Source organism: Mus musculus, chromosome 7 (assembly GCF_000001635.26).
Source record: "Mus musculus strain C57BL/6J chromosome 7, GRCm38.p6 C57BL/6J".
NCBI classification, from domain to species: Eukaryota; Metazoa; Chordata; class Mammalia; order Rodentia; family Muridae; genus Mus; species Mus musculus.
This window is the reverse complement of record NC_000073.6, coordinates 7,704,902-7,720,624: the sequence shown is the minus strand read 5'-3', so window position 1 is coordinate 7,720,624 and position 15,723 is coordinate 7,704,902. Positions and strand designations below refer to the sequence as shown.

The window sequence follows — 15,723 nt, the reverse complement described above, 5'->3', positions numbered from 1 at the left end:
GTGTCCCAATTAGCTCCAAATGTACTATTACTGGATGTCTCACTGTGAATCTTCTGATACAATCCATTCATATCATTTCTAATTGTTTTCACACAATCACCTTTTTAAAACTTTCCAAGTACAAAATTTGAACAAAAGAGCTTCCTCCCAAGTATTTAAAAACATGAGTGATATTATGGAGCCTGAGAATATATTATTCTATGTATTTACCTACCTATGTTATTACATGGGCTGTGGACACCAGTTGCAGAACCCCAGGGTAGACAGTGTTTAAGAATTCCTCCAGGGCCAGGAGCAATCGGAAAATGATATGAATCATAACTATGGAACAAACACCTCCTTTGACTAGAGAAATAAAAGCAGACAGAAATTTGATGTGCTGATTTGCATGGCACTTCACAATCCACACTTACCAGGTTTAAGGCAGGACAAATATGTTCATTTTAGTGGGTGTCTTCTTTCTCCTCAAGATTCAACTTCTCATGGCCAATTACATTGATTCCACATGCTTTTGGAGACTAAACCTGAATGAAGTCAATGATAAAGATTTGGATCAAACTTGTTCCTTCATCCTTGGAGCAGTTCAGATGCCTATGGAGAAAGATTATTTCAAGGAGACTCTGAATGTCTTGTAAGTGCATTTGTATTGTCCATGTAAATGACAACTTGAATATATCTTTAGTGCTCTGAGGATGGAGATTAGGCAAATGCTTGAGTCCTTTGTACTGTTGCTAAGTCTGAACACTAAGAAACAACATGATTTATCTTACAGAATCAATCATAGTTTCTCCTTTTAAGTAATTCAGTGGAGGTTTTGGTTTTCTTTAAGTTAGGTGGCCTCCGACTTAAAGACTGGAAGCTGAGGAATAAAGGACTATCTATGTTGATTCTTCACATAAAGCCCTCCTAGTAACAGTTTTTACTGCACTCTAGACAGTGATGACTTATTGAAATTGATTCTGTAATATTTCATTGTGTTTTACTCTGAGAATATGCAAATAGATGGCCATAAACACTGCTAACAGTCCTTTCATCAGTTTGTTGCTCCAAGAGCTTATGTGGATTACAGTAATTCTCATGGAACATAGAGTTGTCAAGAACTTTACATATATACAAACTTACTCTCTAAAATTCATTACATGTGGCCACTTCTTGTCTTCTGAAGCTTCATCAAGTTTGGAAAGAGAAGAGCTTTACAATCAGAAATTCACATTTCATACGATTGCCTAGATGGACATTTTTGTATGTATATGGGCAAAGAATATTTAGGTCATTAGAGATCAAGATATCCAAATATTTTAAAAGATAAAATTCAAAAGCACTGTGGCTTCGTGCTTCCCTCTGTTCATATATAATCACTGGCTTTTACATTTTATTAAGTTCAGTTCTGCACTCTCTCTTTAGAGTAAAATATATGTGGATCATATGGAATCCAATGATATGTTTACATTCCTTGAATAGTGAGGCTGTCAATAGCAATGGAGGCTACTTATATCCCTTCTCACTGCATTGGGTAAAATCTGTGGTGTAGGTTAGTTGGAACACTTGAGAACAGTGATACTGTAGTTGCTTATTAGCTTTCTCTCATTATTTAAGAAACATGCCATCTCTTTTCATGTCTATGTTCCTTAATCTCTGATCCATTAATGATATATATATCTTCTGGGTCTTTATTCAGAAATTTTATTAAATATAGGTGCACCTGTTACAATGTGCACATTGATACCAATGTGGTATTAATACCCATTTTTGTAGACTAATGATACTTTTTATTTTTTGTTGTTTTTTTTAATTAGGTATTTTCTTCATTTACATTTCCAATGATATCCCAAAACTCCCCCGCATGCGACCCCACCTACTCCCCCACCCACACACTCCCACTTCTTGGCCCTGGCGTTCCCCTGTACTGAGGCAGATAAAGTTTGCATGGCCAATGGGCCTCTCTTCCCAATGATGGCCGACTAGGCCATCTTCTGATACATATGCAGCTAGAGGCATGAGCTCTGCAGGTACTGGTTAGTTCATATTGTTGTTCCACCTATAGGGTTGCAGATCCCTTCAGCTCCTTGGTTACTTTCTCTAGCTCCTCCATTGATAGTTCTTTTTAAATACAACCTTTAAGAATACTAGGTTACAGAGACACTTTATGTAACTGGTGCTTCCTAAAGTTAACTTGTAGGAAGTAGTTTGAGCATTGCACAAGATCTATTCTCAAGTTTCTTTTGGGTATTGGAAATGTTTAATTGAGTTTTTGGTGTGTTAATAAAGAATATTATAAATCAGCATATTTTATAGAATATAGAATATAGAATGAAAACACCACAGGGGTACAATTTTTGGTGAAAACCTCATTGCATTTACTTCAAATTTAATCATCAAATATATAGGTGTATGTTTAATGTTTATTGATCAGATTATAATGAAGTGACAAGAATGAGACGTGAGATACTATACTTTACATAACCATAAATAGAAATACAATCACAATATGTTATTATTCCATTGCCACTGTCTTGTGGCACACTTTTATTACACAAAAATGAAAATATTCTATACAATTTACACCAAAATGTCTTCTATTTTATATGCATATAATATTGGCACATAAAATATCACAGAAGTTTCCTTATTTTCCTAGTTCTCAGTTGGATGCTAGTGCTGTTTTAGTGTAACTGGAAAGGTTATCAAGAATGTTTCCTAGAAATTCAGTTATTATGATAAGAAGTATCCAGAGTAACTATATCACCTTCCTTTGTAACTAGAAAGTCAGTGAATGTGTATACTTTCACAATTGAACTGAGGATAAGCTACTGCAAAGTATCTTATAAAGCACTTGAATGTATTGCCATACTATGACCTAAACAAACCTTGTTCATATGGATACAAACATATGCATAGGCATGTATCATTTACAAAATGCATGTTTGATGTTTGAATTCACATAAAAATAAATTTTTAGAAAAGGTTTTCTTTCAGCAAATGATTGAAATAAAAATAAGAAAGTGAGGATAGATATAAGGGAAAATGCCAAGAATATTGGCAACTAATTATAAGTGATTATTAGTACAGAAACCAAAGTTTGCTGCAAAAAGACTATTATGCACTAATAAGTCCTATTTTCTCTACCTTAACTAATTAAGTGAATTTCACAAAAAGTATCAATAACACGATGGGTCTCATAACACATGTATTTCTATGTTGCTCAATAATTTCAAAATGAAGACATGTTCTGAATTACAGTTTTGTCAATATCTGTGGTTTTTCCTTTTTTTAACTTCTGATCAAGCACTGAAAAACAGAGATGGGAATGTTCTCTGTGGATGAGGTCAATACCAAATCTTATTTATGGGAGAAATACTGTCATGAAATTGTAATCTGTTTACTATTTATTCAATTTCCCAATTCCATTTTATCTCACAATAAAAGCCTTTTCTTTCAATCTTTTGAGGACAGAGGCAGAAGCATCCAGTACAGTATAGTGTTTCTATTGAGTACAAATGATCGTGTATTTACATTTGTCCATAATAATTGCTGTACTCTTTTACAGAAAAACAACTAAAACCCACAAATATGCTTTGGCATTGGCGTTTTCAATGGATGAAATCAACAGAAATCCTGATCTTTTACCAAATATGTCTTTGATTATAAAATATAATTTGGGCCGTTGTGATGGAAAAACTATGACAAATACAGGCGATTTTCCTGATCAGAAAAAATATAAGCGTATCCCTAATTATTTCTGTAATGAAGAGACTATGTGTTCATTTCTGCTTACAGGACCCGGTATGACCACATCTTTATATTTTCAGATGTTCCTGGACATTTTCTTATCTCTACATGTGAGTTATCATAGGCCAAGGATTCTTAGCATCACGTCTCTTTGGGGGATTTGACAGATATTAAGAAAGTTAATGGATGAGATTAGATGTATGCTTATGTCAATCTATGTAGTTCCAGTGTACTTACTATTTAGAGAGATGATAGGCCATCTGCTATATGCCACCTCCAGAAGTTGACAGATTCCAGAAAGAAGGAATAGAGGAGGAAATGAAGAATAGAGTCTGGCAGGGTGTTAGAGAGAATCTTGCAGCCTTGACTGACTGGCAGTCAGAGTGATTCTTTATTTATAAACATCTCAGTAAGCAGTGAAAGATTAATGTTGTTCCAAAACATAAAGCATATTATTTCTTCCCCATATGTGTTATTTTCATTTTGGTCATAAGTTTAGATTATCATTGGTAAACTGTACAATAACAGAGTTATGGTGGTGTTATAAGTTTAGTGATCAATGATAAATTGTGATGGAACAGAATAATATTTTACAATAATTTCCTCTATAAACCAACTTTTAAGTATCTGGAGTATTTTTGTGCAAAGATAAGACAGACCATTTTTAGCCTGGCCACTTGTGACATTTCAGTGGCACTGGAGTGGAAGAAAACCTTAAATCCAGTCTGTGAAGTTAGACATTTTACTATCAGTAAATATAGTACTAACAATTATGGGTCATAGTGCCAATTTTCGTTAGACACTATGGCAAATATTTCATCAACATACTGTTTTAATTATTATAAGTAATTTTTAATATTATAGAGGTTATGTCCTTAGCTTTATGGAACTTATTGCTATGTCTTAGCTTGTTTTTCATTTGTTTCTTCATCATAAGATACAAGAGCAGATCTTCACTGGTGAACGTTTCTAAGAAGGAGGAGTTACAGGGTTCAAATACCTCATTCTTACATATTTTTTCACATTTTTATTTTTCTATTATTACAAGACACTTGGAAGGTGGAGATAACTGTCCAATCTAACATTGCTTCTGTATATTTTCTACAAGAGATACAACTTATGAGTCCTAGATATTTTGACACATAATTACATGGGTATTTAGTAGAATGAGGGTGTTTTTTGTTTGTTTGTTTGTTTGTTTAATCTGATCTGCTACTAACACTTTTAGGCTGCTGACCTTGTTTACAGTTTTTAAATATACTTTCTTCTGGTTATCTGTGTCCTGAGGAGGCACAGAAGCAGATATTCCCAGAGTATTTTGGAATATTATCTTAAAACAGAGATCTCTGGCACTTTTTTGTGAGTTACAAACTCAAGTGTAGAAGGAATACCTTCAAGTAGGGCAAGGTAAATTTTTCTCTAAAAGGTAAAGCAGTATTTTGCATAGGACTTTTCTGTTAATCTTAGAAGAAGATTTTTTCTGGAATGAGGAATAAATGCCTTTTTAAAAAAGTATTAGGCAAATATCCCCAAGATGTAAATATATTAAAATCCCTCTAAACCTTGAGAACACAGATAGCAAGACTAAAACTGAAAGACTGAATGTCAGTTATTATAACATGCAGATACATTTTGTTGCATCTTTGTCAAAGAGCTAAGCTTGCAGTTACTATTAGAAATACATGTGCCAGGATTGAACATTTGCTCATTTGAATCAGATGAGAGAAAAAGTCACAGGTAATCAACTCTTTGAAGGTAAATATGATTACTGGTTTTATTGGATGCACTACACCTCATGCTGCTCTTTTTGTTGTAGTTCCTTCAGCTTACCTATGGACCTTTCAGTTCCATCATCAATGATAATGAAAAATATCCCTATGTCTATCAGATGGCCCCAAAGGACACATCTCTAGCATTGGCAATGGTCTACTTCATACTTTATTTCCAATGGAACTGGGTCGGCCTTATCATCCCTGATGATGATGAAGGCTATCAGTTTCTGTCACAGTTGAAAAAAGAGAGCAAAGGCAAGGAAATTTGCTTTGCCTTTGTGAACATGATAGGAATCTCTGATATTTTGACCTATGCCACAACTGAAATGAACTACAACCAAATTATGATGTTATCCACAAATGTTATTATTATTTATGGGGAAACAAGCAATTTTATTTTACTGAGCCTCAGAATATGGGAATCTACAGTTATACAGAGAATATGGGTCACCACAATACAACTGAATTTCCCTACCAGTAAGAAAGACTTAAATCATGGCACATTCTATGGGACTTTTACTTTTCTACCCCACCATGCTGAGATTTCTGGCTACAAAAAGTTTGTACAGACATTGTTCCATCTCAAAAGCACAGATTTAAACCTAGAAATGCAAGAGTGGAAGTACTTTAACTGTGAAGATTCAGCATGAAACTGTAAAATACTGATGAATTTTTCATCAAATGCTTTACTGGATTGGCTAATAGAACAGAAGTTTGACATAACCTTTAGTGATGGTAGCCAAAACATATATAATGCTGTGCATGCCATGGCCCATGCACTCCATGAGACAAATCTTCAACAGGTTGATAATCAGGCAATAGACAATGGGAAATTATCCAGGTATCCCTGCTTTAAGGTAGAGTTTCTTTTATTGGATGATGTTTGGTGTCTTCAATTGCATAGCCATTTAGTGTCTCTCAGATGTCCAGACTTAAAATAATAGGAAATATTTTGAAAATAGATAAGTTTCTGACATTTTTTAAAGAAAAAGAAAATCTAATGATTGTTATAAATGTGATTGGTAAAAGAAGTCGCAGATTATCAATGAAAATTTGTGGGTTTTATATAAAACATACAGATGTCAGCTCAACCCTTTCAATATTGGATAAAAAAAGTTTTCCCCATGAATTTTCTCTGTGATGAGAAGATAAGTTTTATTTATATTTGTCAATTACATGGAAATTATTTTAAGGAATGGTTTCCATTACTTTCTCTAGTGAATATGCCTGTAGTGTACTCTCTTGAGTAACTTACTTGGTTTTCTGAGAGTAACTCAACATGAAAGAGTGTTGGTACTCAGTTTTGTATATATGAATGTGTCTATATGTGTGAATACATATTTTCACTGTGTATATATACGTGTTTTACTCTTTCTGTCTATGTTTATATTTGTGTTGCTTTGAACATACAGGTTTATTTCTTTGTATGACTGTGTAAGAGAGCTACAATTTTTCTATGTATAATTTTCTTATTATAAGTGTGTTTATATATGTGTGTGTATGTTTCTGTGTGATTTTGTCAGAGTATGTGTCTTTGTGTACACTTGTATGTATTTTGTGAGTGTTTGAATGTGTTTTTATGTGTTATTAGTGTCTGCTTTACTGTTTATCTGTCTGCCAATTTCTTTGTGCTTGGTTTGGCCTTTGCCTGTCTTTCTGTCATTAGTTGTGAGTATAAATTTCCCTGTGTGTCAATATCATTCTAGGCTGGTGGTTATATACTTATAATTCTCCCCATTTGTTTCCTCTCTCTTTCTCTCTCTCTATTTCTCTCTATCACCCTCTCTCCCTCTATTTCTATATCTTTCTCTGTTTGATTGTTTGCCAGTTAAATTTTTAGCTGTGTTTCTAGTTGAGTGCATATATGTTTTTTATGTGACTGAAAGTTATGAGAACATGTATTTATATTTGTGTGTAATTAAGTATATAGCTGTATTACATGTGTGACTTTGAAAGGACCTGAGCGCCTCTCTCTGTGCTAGTGTGTGTGTGTTTGTGTGTGTGTGTGTGTGTGTGTGTGTGTGTGTTTGTGTGTGTGTGTGGGTTGCACACATGCGTTTGGTTCTGCATTTTAGTCTCTTTGTCTTTGATAGTGTTCACCGAGAGGAATTAAATTCTTGGAATATCATGATACTTTCATTTATCCAATGGCAATTGTTGTGATTTTTCTCTTTCATTCTTTAAACATAGTTGCCTTTATTATGGAATCAGAATACATTTTATGACTTGAAGGAATGGTATATACAATATAGTGCAATGCTTGTATTTTAGGTAAACTCCTTTCTGAGGAAGACCCACTTTACTAATCCTCTTGGGGATAAAGTAATAATGAAACAGAGAGTGATACTGCAGGAAGACTATGACATTTTTCATTTTGGAATCTCTCATAACACCTTGGGATTAAGGTGAAGTTAGGAAAGTTCAGCCCATATTTTCCACATGGTGAATACTTTCACTTATATGTAGACATGCTTGAGTTGGCTACAGCAAGGAGAAAGGTGAGTGCGTAATAACTTATTGATTTATAATACATAGCAGTAAACACTCTCAAGTGGATACACATTAACATGTTGAAATGAAAAAAAAACAATTTCTAGGTTCCTATATTATGTTTATTTTGACATTTTCCCCAATTCTTTGAAGATTCAAACATGCATAAAATTTACCTATGCCATATCAGAACTATTTTCTGAAATTTAATTAATACAAAATTGTTCTTCACCACTGTTTGATAGTCTTTCCTTTAAATTAAACAAAATATTTTTCACTTTGTTGCTGTTATTACATAGTAATCTATTCCCTTGCCTTAAACCTCTGGAACAGGTGTTGGTAAGAGAGAGACCAATGTTACAGTTAGGAAACACTAAGAGTCATAATTGTTAACCCTTGTCATTTTACCCAAAAAAATTTTCCCACAAAACAAATGGATTCATACCATGTTCAATAATGAACACAATTATAGAAATTCATATTCACATAAACATGACTTTTAATAAATTGAAGTACCCCATCATATTTTTAATTAAGATGAACAAAATTTCAAAGAACGTATAGACTGCACTAAAACATCAAACAAAGAAATAGCTATTAAAACACCTCAAGTACAGCAATAACAGCAACCACACAAAAGCAACAAATAATTTTCAGTTATAAGTGAACACTTGTGTTAAAATTCTGTAAATGGATTCAAAGACAACAATGCTGGCTTATATTTTTAAGACACTCCTTAGTTGCCTGCAGAGGGTGGGGAGACACATGCACATACAAGAGGAGAACATTTCTTTATTTTAATAAACATGAGGAAAACATAATGTGCAGTAAGAGAGAAAAAGGAAATTTGAGAACAATAAAAATTTGAGAAAATTTGAGATAGATATTTATAGAATAATTCTTGAGAAAAACACCTACCAACCCAAAAAAGAGGGAAAAAAAGAACACAAAACAGAAAGTTCTTCCCTTGAGACAATGAGATTTTTTTTTTGAAATTGAGATTTCTTTTTTATTTATTGAAAACAGCATGTTACTCTCACATAATATATCCTACCTACAGTTCCCTTTCCTTCTACTGGAATGTGACCAATTCTCAGTTTTACTTGCAATATGTCATAGTTAATACTCTTGTTCCCCTCCCAACATCCTTTTCCATCAGATCCACTTTCTGTTACTTATTAAGACATAATAGGGTTCTATGGGAGAATAACAAATTAAACAAGATTAAGCAAAAATTAAAACATCATAATAGGACAAAATTTTCATACCACATTATGGTAAATAGACATATGGGGGTATCTTCATGGAACACTCCATATTCAAGGTCACTACACATAGATTTATCATTTTCAACAATATTAAACCAGTGTCTGCATGTTCCACTGTTTTTCATAAACAGTCTTTCATGCTTTGCAATGCTTATTTATTCAAGGTTGTATTTGTTTTTTTTTTTATTACGTATTTTCTTCAATTACATTTCCAATGCTATCCGAAAAGTCCCCTACCCTCTCCCCCCCACGCCCCTACCCACCCATTCCCATTTTTTGGCGCTGGCGTTCCCCTGTACTGGTTGTATTTGTTATCTGTAATTTAAGGACATATTTTTTTCTGTTTCAAATGTCTTCTTAACTTGCTTTTCTGTTGCTTTAAATAAACTTTGATAGTAAGTAAAGTAAGTAGGAAGGAAAGATATGATGTATGGCTTATATACACTCGTGAAAAGACAAGTGTGGATATTGGGAAACAGACATTAAAGCATAGACATTAAAAAACAGATAGGATATTTCCAGGAGGAATGGAACCCGGGAAAGTGGATAACATTTGAAATGTTAATAAAGAAAATATCCAAAAAAAAAAAAAGATGGAAAACAAAGAGTAATACTCACTGGCTCTGGTACACAAAGTGAGATGGGCATACATATATCAATTGCCAATTAAGAAAATGATTCAAACTCATAAGGACAGGATAGTGTTGGGTGAAAAAAAAATCTCAATTAAAGTTCCCTATGTCTGTTTACAATTCTTAGTGCCAAATTGAAAATAAAAAGTAAAAACATGTTGCAATTTCTATAGTTTTTGCACAAAGATCACTAGCATCTCTTTTTCCTGAATTAATAGACATTCAGAAATTATCCAACATTTCTTCAATGTCTTTCCAATATTCACAGCTGTCCATTAAACAATGGACAATATAAAATGTCTACAAGTTGGTATACATAAAATAAGCTAATTAAACGTTTATTGGGCTTATATAAAACATAAAATAATATCTAAAACTCATTGTCAATATGTGTCTAATTTTCTTCTCAGATGCCATCCTCTGTGTGCAGTGCAGATTGTGGTCCTGGATTCAGAAGATCCAGGAAGGAGAGAGTGGCAGCCTGCTGTTTCATTTGCAGCCCCTGCCCTGAAAATGAAATTTCTAATGAGACAAGTAAGTTTTATCTGCTCTGATAAATCTTACAAATATATGTGTGTGTGTGTGTGTGTGTGTGTGTGTGTGTGTGTATCACTCTTTTACCATGCTAGAATGATGACGTCAACTAAAAGGCAACTTTTAATATAAAATATGTCACTTTTCTAATTTACTAGTTGTAGACATAAAAATCAATAACAAAATCCTACCAAAAACCAACAAATAAATTAAAAACCAAACACATATACCTTGTGTCTTTGCCCACATACTCACGCATTGCAAATTCATAGCATATTATATTTTCACAAAGAAATACTTTAAAAAATAAAACTCAATTTGAAGGAATATCCTAGAGTACTTTCCCAATAAGTAATCTACTATAAAACTACATGTACATTACATTTTTGTCACAATTTTAAAAAGAATTAATTTAGAGATATTTCTTGAGTATGTCTGTCCTACATATGATTATGTACACCACATACATATAGGAGTCCATGAAGAAGCGATTATAATATAATAATCTACTGAAATGGATCATGAGGCTGATAGACACAAATTACATGTTCTCTGTAAGATTAATGTAGAATACAAAAGTATTTGCAAATTTATGTCAAGATATTAAGTATGTAATATTCAGAGGGCCATGAGAAAAGCCAGGTGTGATATGAGTCCAGGAAGTATGGAATAAGTGTTGACCAATGATGTTAAATATATGATAAGACTCATGTTTAGTATATTGGATTCCACATCAATTACTATAATAATTATATAGAGTTGACAAAATGCATAAAGTTTATAGTTATCTTTTCAATTATTTTTTCTTCATTCAATATAATGAATTAAAGTTCTCAGAAGAAATATTATGCCTGTGAGATTATACAATAGTTAAATCACTTGGGGCCAAGGCCTACAATCTGAGTTTATTCCCATGAGGCATGTAGTAGAACCAAGCAACCTACTCAGAAGATGTCATTTGAAGTCATGGATTCCAACATACACTACACATGAAAATATTTTTTTTAATTATTTTACTGAAATTGTTTTAGATATAAAAACAATTAAGAGTTAACATTTATATCAGTGAATTCCACAAAAATATCTATGAAATGTTTTATTACATTATTGGCTTATGTGAATGTGGTAGATAACACTGGTACAGGTACACATATGAGCAAATAATAACCCTGTCTGTACATTTAGATGCACTTATGAGATGCCTGGCATGGGTGCTGGATGCTGAACCCAGGTTTTCTGGTACAGAAAAGTATTCTGTTTATAGCTAGTCCAACTTATTAGGCTTTTAGGCAACTTATCAAATAATAGCTGTACACAAATGCATTGTTGTAGATAAAAATTCTAAAAACCAAGGAAGTACATCAACATTTTCTGAAATGACATTAAAATAAAGTGCAAATACATTCATAGTTGATATTGCAGCCATGATGGGAATTACAACGTAGGAATGGGGTACTACTACTTAACACAAACCATCTAGGTTACCACTCTTGCTCAAGGATTCCTCTGTTATTTTGCTCATTCTATTTGTCCATACTGATTTCGTCCCTGAGTACGTCCACAGACAGAGAATCGAGTAGGAATGGAGATAAGGCAAGGATAAGTGTGCTCAGCTTTCCAAATGAAGAAGGAATCAAGGTAAAGAACTTCTTAGTACAAAGTATCTACAGAGGCTTCTTTTCCATCAGTTCTTATCTCAGTGCATCTCTCAAATAATAATCAGAACATTTGTTTACTTATTGACAGATGAGGATACATCTTCGGGCACATTTCTTTAAAGTGTTCTGCTTTTTAAACATTAATATTTTATTACCTCTCATTCTCTACCTTCTTATGACATTACATGAATAACTTAAATTCAATAATACAATTGTGACATTTACACGAACATACATATAAATATATATACACAAACAAATACACAGCCTACCTGTTCAATTTAATATTGTTTCTATATCAATGAGTTTAAGCTAGTGAATTCTCGAGTACATTTTACAGATCTTGTCCCAGTAGAAGTCAGAGTCTCAGTGTGTCATAGGAAATGAACTCATAAAAATCAATGACATCAGAAAACAGTGATTGGAGGGTTTTGTATTTTTAAAATAACACAGGCACATTGTGGTTTATGATTGTATCTTTTTAAATTAAATGATCAATTTGATATCAACATAGTAGCAAAAAGGGATTCATGAAATCTTTGTTTCTAATAACATTACAAATGATATATTCAACAAAGTTAAAAAGACAAAGAAATTTTATTTTCCCTTAAATATTCATGGACATTATGAATCGAAAGCAATGTTGTCCAGCAATGCCCTTAAAATTATATTTCCAGCATCAAGGCAGCATTGCAAGGCTCTTTTCAACTACTTTACTTGAAATTCCTTCTCAATAAATTTCTAAAGCAGCACTCACTAAACTTTTCTTTGGAAATCAGATATGGATCACTGTGTGAATTGTCCAGAATACCAGTATGCCAACACAGAACAGAACAAATGCATTCAGAAAGCTGTGATATTTCTAAGCTATGAAGACCCCTTGGGGATGGCTCTTGCCTTAATGGCCTTTTGCTTCTCTGCATTCACATCTCTGGTACTTTGGGCGTTTGTGAAGCACCATGACACTCCTATTGTGAAGGCCAATAACAGAATCCTCAGCTAGCTATTACTCATGTCACTCATGTTCTGTTTTCTGTGCACCTTTTTCTTCATTGGTCATCCTAACAGAGTCCCCTGTGTCTTACAGCAAATCACATTTGGAATTGTATTCACTGTGGCTGTTTCCACAGTTCTGGCCGAAAGAATCACTGTAATTCTGGCTTTCAAGTTCACAGGCCCAGGAAGAATGTTAAAAAACATCTTGGTATCTGGGACACCCAATTATATTATTCCCATATGTTCTCTATTTCAGTGTATTCTGTGTGCAATCTGGCTAGCAGTTTCTCCTCCATTTGTTGATATTGATGAGCATTCTAAGCATGGAAACATTATTCTTGTATGTAACAAGGGCTCAGTTACTGCATTCTACTGTGTACTGGAATACTTGGCCTTCCTGTCACTTGGAAGCTTCACTGTGGCTTTCTTGGCAAGGAATCTACCTGATGCATTCAATGAAGCCAAATTCCTGACCTTCAGCATGCTAGTGTTCTGCAGTGTCTGGGTTATCTTCCTCCCTGTCTACCATACCACCAAGGGCAAGGTCATGGTTGTTGTAGAGATTTTCTCCATCCTGGCATCCAGTTCAGGGATTCTTGGATGTATCTTTGCACCCAAGATCTACATCATTTTCTTGAGATCTGAGAGAAATTCTTTCAAAAAAATCAGGGAGAAATCACATTTCTGAAGAAATATTTCTAGAATTCTTTCAAATGAGAAATTGTTACATACGTACCAAATACTGGGTTACAATGCATGTATTCAGTTTTAGAATCACTTTTACTGGATCCTGTAGTAATGTCTAGAAGTATCATATCTACTCATCTTGCATGCATTGTGCATAAAATCTTGCACTCATTCACTTGATTCATTTTCTCTAAGAAAATTAAAATTTCAAATTATTATTACTGTTTTATTCCTCATTTTTCTTTCATTGAGATATCCCCCTGGTAACTTCCAGTAAAAGTTGATAAGAAAGTTTTATCCATGATCTTGTACAGAAAGTGAGTTCCAGAACAGATAGTACTACACATAGAAACCATCTATCATATCTAACAATCAATTTGACAAATTAACAAACTAAAGAATCAACAAAGTTGAAATCAGAACACATTTTCTGATTTTCAATAGGAGCACACACATGAGAGATATTGCCTGTTTTCTTAAGCTGCTCTTCAATCTATCAGACAATGGTCTAAAATGGAAATGTTTTTTTCTGCTCTCCAATACAAAAATATTGTATCCAACAATGAATTAAAGCTGAGAACCCCTGTGGTTGAATTAGGGAATAGTTGAAAGAAGCTGAAGAGAATGGTGCCCCATAGGATGATCAGAAGTATCAACTAACATGGTCAACCAGAACCTCTCAGAAACTGAGGTCCTTGACTCATATGCAGCATAGACTGCCTTGTCTGACCTCAGTGATAGAAGGCACACCTAACACCCCAGAATCCTGAGACTCCAAAAATTTGGAAGGTCTTGTGTTTTGGAAGGTGGGGATATCCTCTTGGAGATGGGGGAAGAGGTAGGAAATGCAGAAGAGTCAGGGGATGAATTGGGAAGAAGATAATGACTGGACTATAAAAAATGATTAAAGATACAAAAGAAAGAATTAAAATATTTGTGTAGATATGTCAAACGTATAGTTATGGAAGGAATATGTAAAACTAGTGATATTTGCATGAAAATTATTTTTCTCAGAGACTGCCCTCAGAAAGTTGTGATTGAGTTTCTGGAGAAAGAAATCTCAAAGGGTGGCATGGGAACCCGATGCTTTGACTATGCTGCTTCCTAGAAAATGGAATTTCCAAAAAGACAATTGAGTGTTTGCAACTAGAATAAATCCTTCACATTTGTCAATTCTCCTTTCAAAATTGGATGCTGAATGGGTCTAAAATGCATCAGCATTAATAAAAACTATCACTTCCGGAAGTTCCTCTTCATAGAAGTATGATCATAGTAATGTCCCTTTAAGGAACAAATTAAGCATTAACATCCACATTTTACTCATTTTAAATTCATAGAAAATGTTATTTTTGCAGCGAAAGATGTAATACTCAACTGCAGTTTATGGGAATTCTACACAAATTTATTATAACACCCAATCTCCTCTAAAATTACATTTCTATTATATTCCTATCTTGAATTTTAATAATATTTATTCATGTTTTTACATTTAAGTATTTGTCCCTATTTATTATATTTCCTGGTCACCATGTAAGTGGTGGAGCCAGGAGAGAAGAGAAAATGGCAAAAGATCAATTGGACTGTACTAGTTGGATGCTGGAAATCAAGGTTCAAGACCTTTATTAAACTAATGAAGAGGACAAATGATTTCTTGTAACATTAGACAAGCCTACTAAGGTAGAGATTAATACTTTATTCATGATCTAGACATCCCTATTTAAAAAATTCACATGATTTGATATCTAAGGGTTTGTGGATAATTTTGATATATTATGCATTGAATATGAAAAACCCTTTTTAAAGATTTGTTTTTATTTATTTTATGTATATGAGTACACTGTAGCTGTATAGATGGTTGTGAGCCATCATGTTGCTGCTGGGAATTGAATTCAGGACCTTTGCTCACTCTGGTCAGTTTGTTCTTATAACCCAGCCCCCAAAAAGGCTGCATGGTATA

General features: G+C 33.6%; 1 pseudogene; it reads left to right on the top strand.

Annotated features, from left to right (window-relative positions):
* On the top strand, window positions 435–13,952 carry Vmn2r-ps38 (vomeronasal 2, receptor, pseudogene 38; annotated as a pseudogene).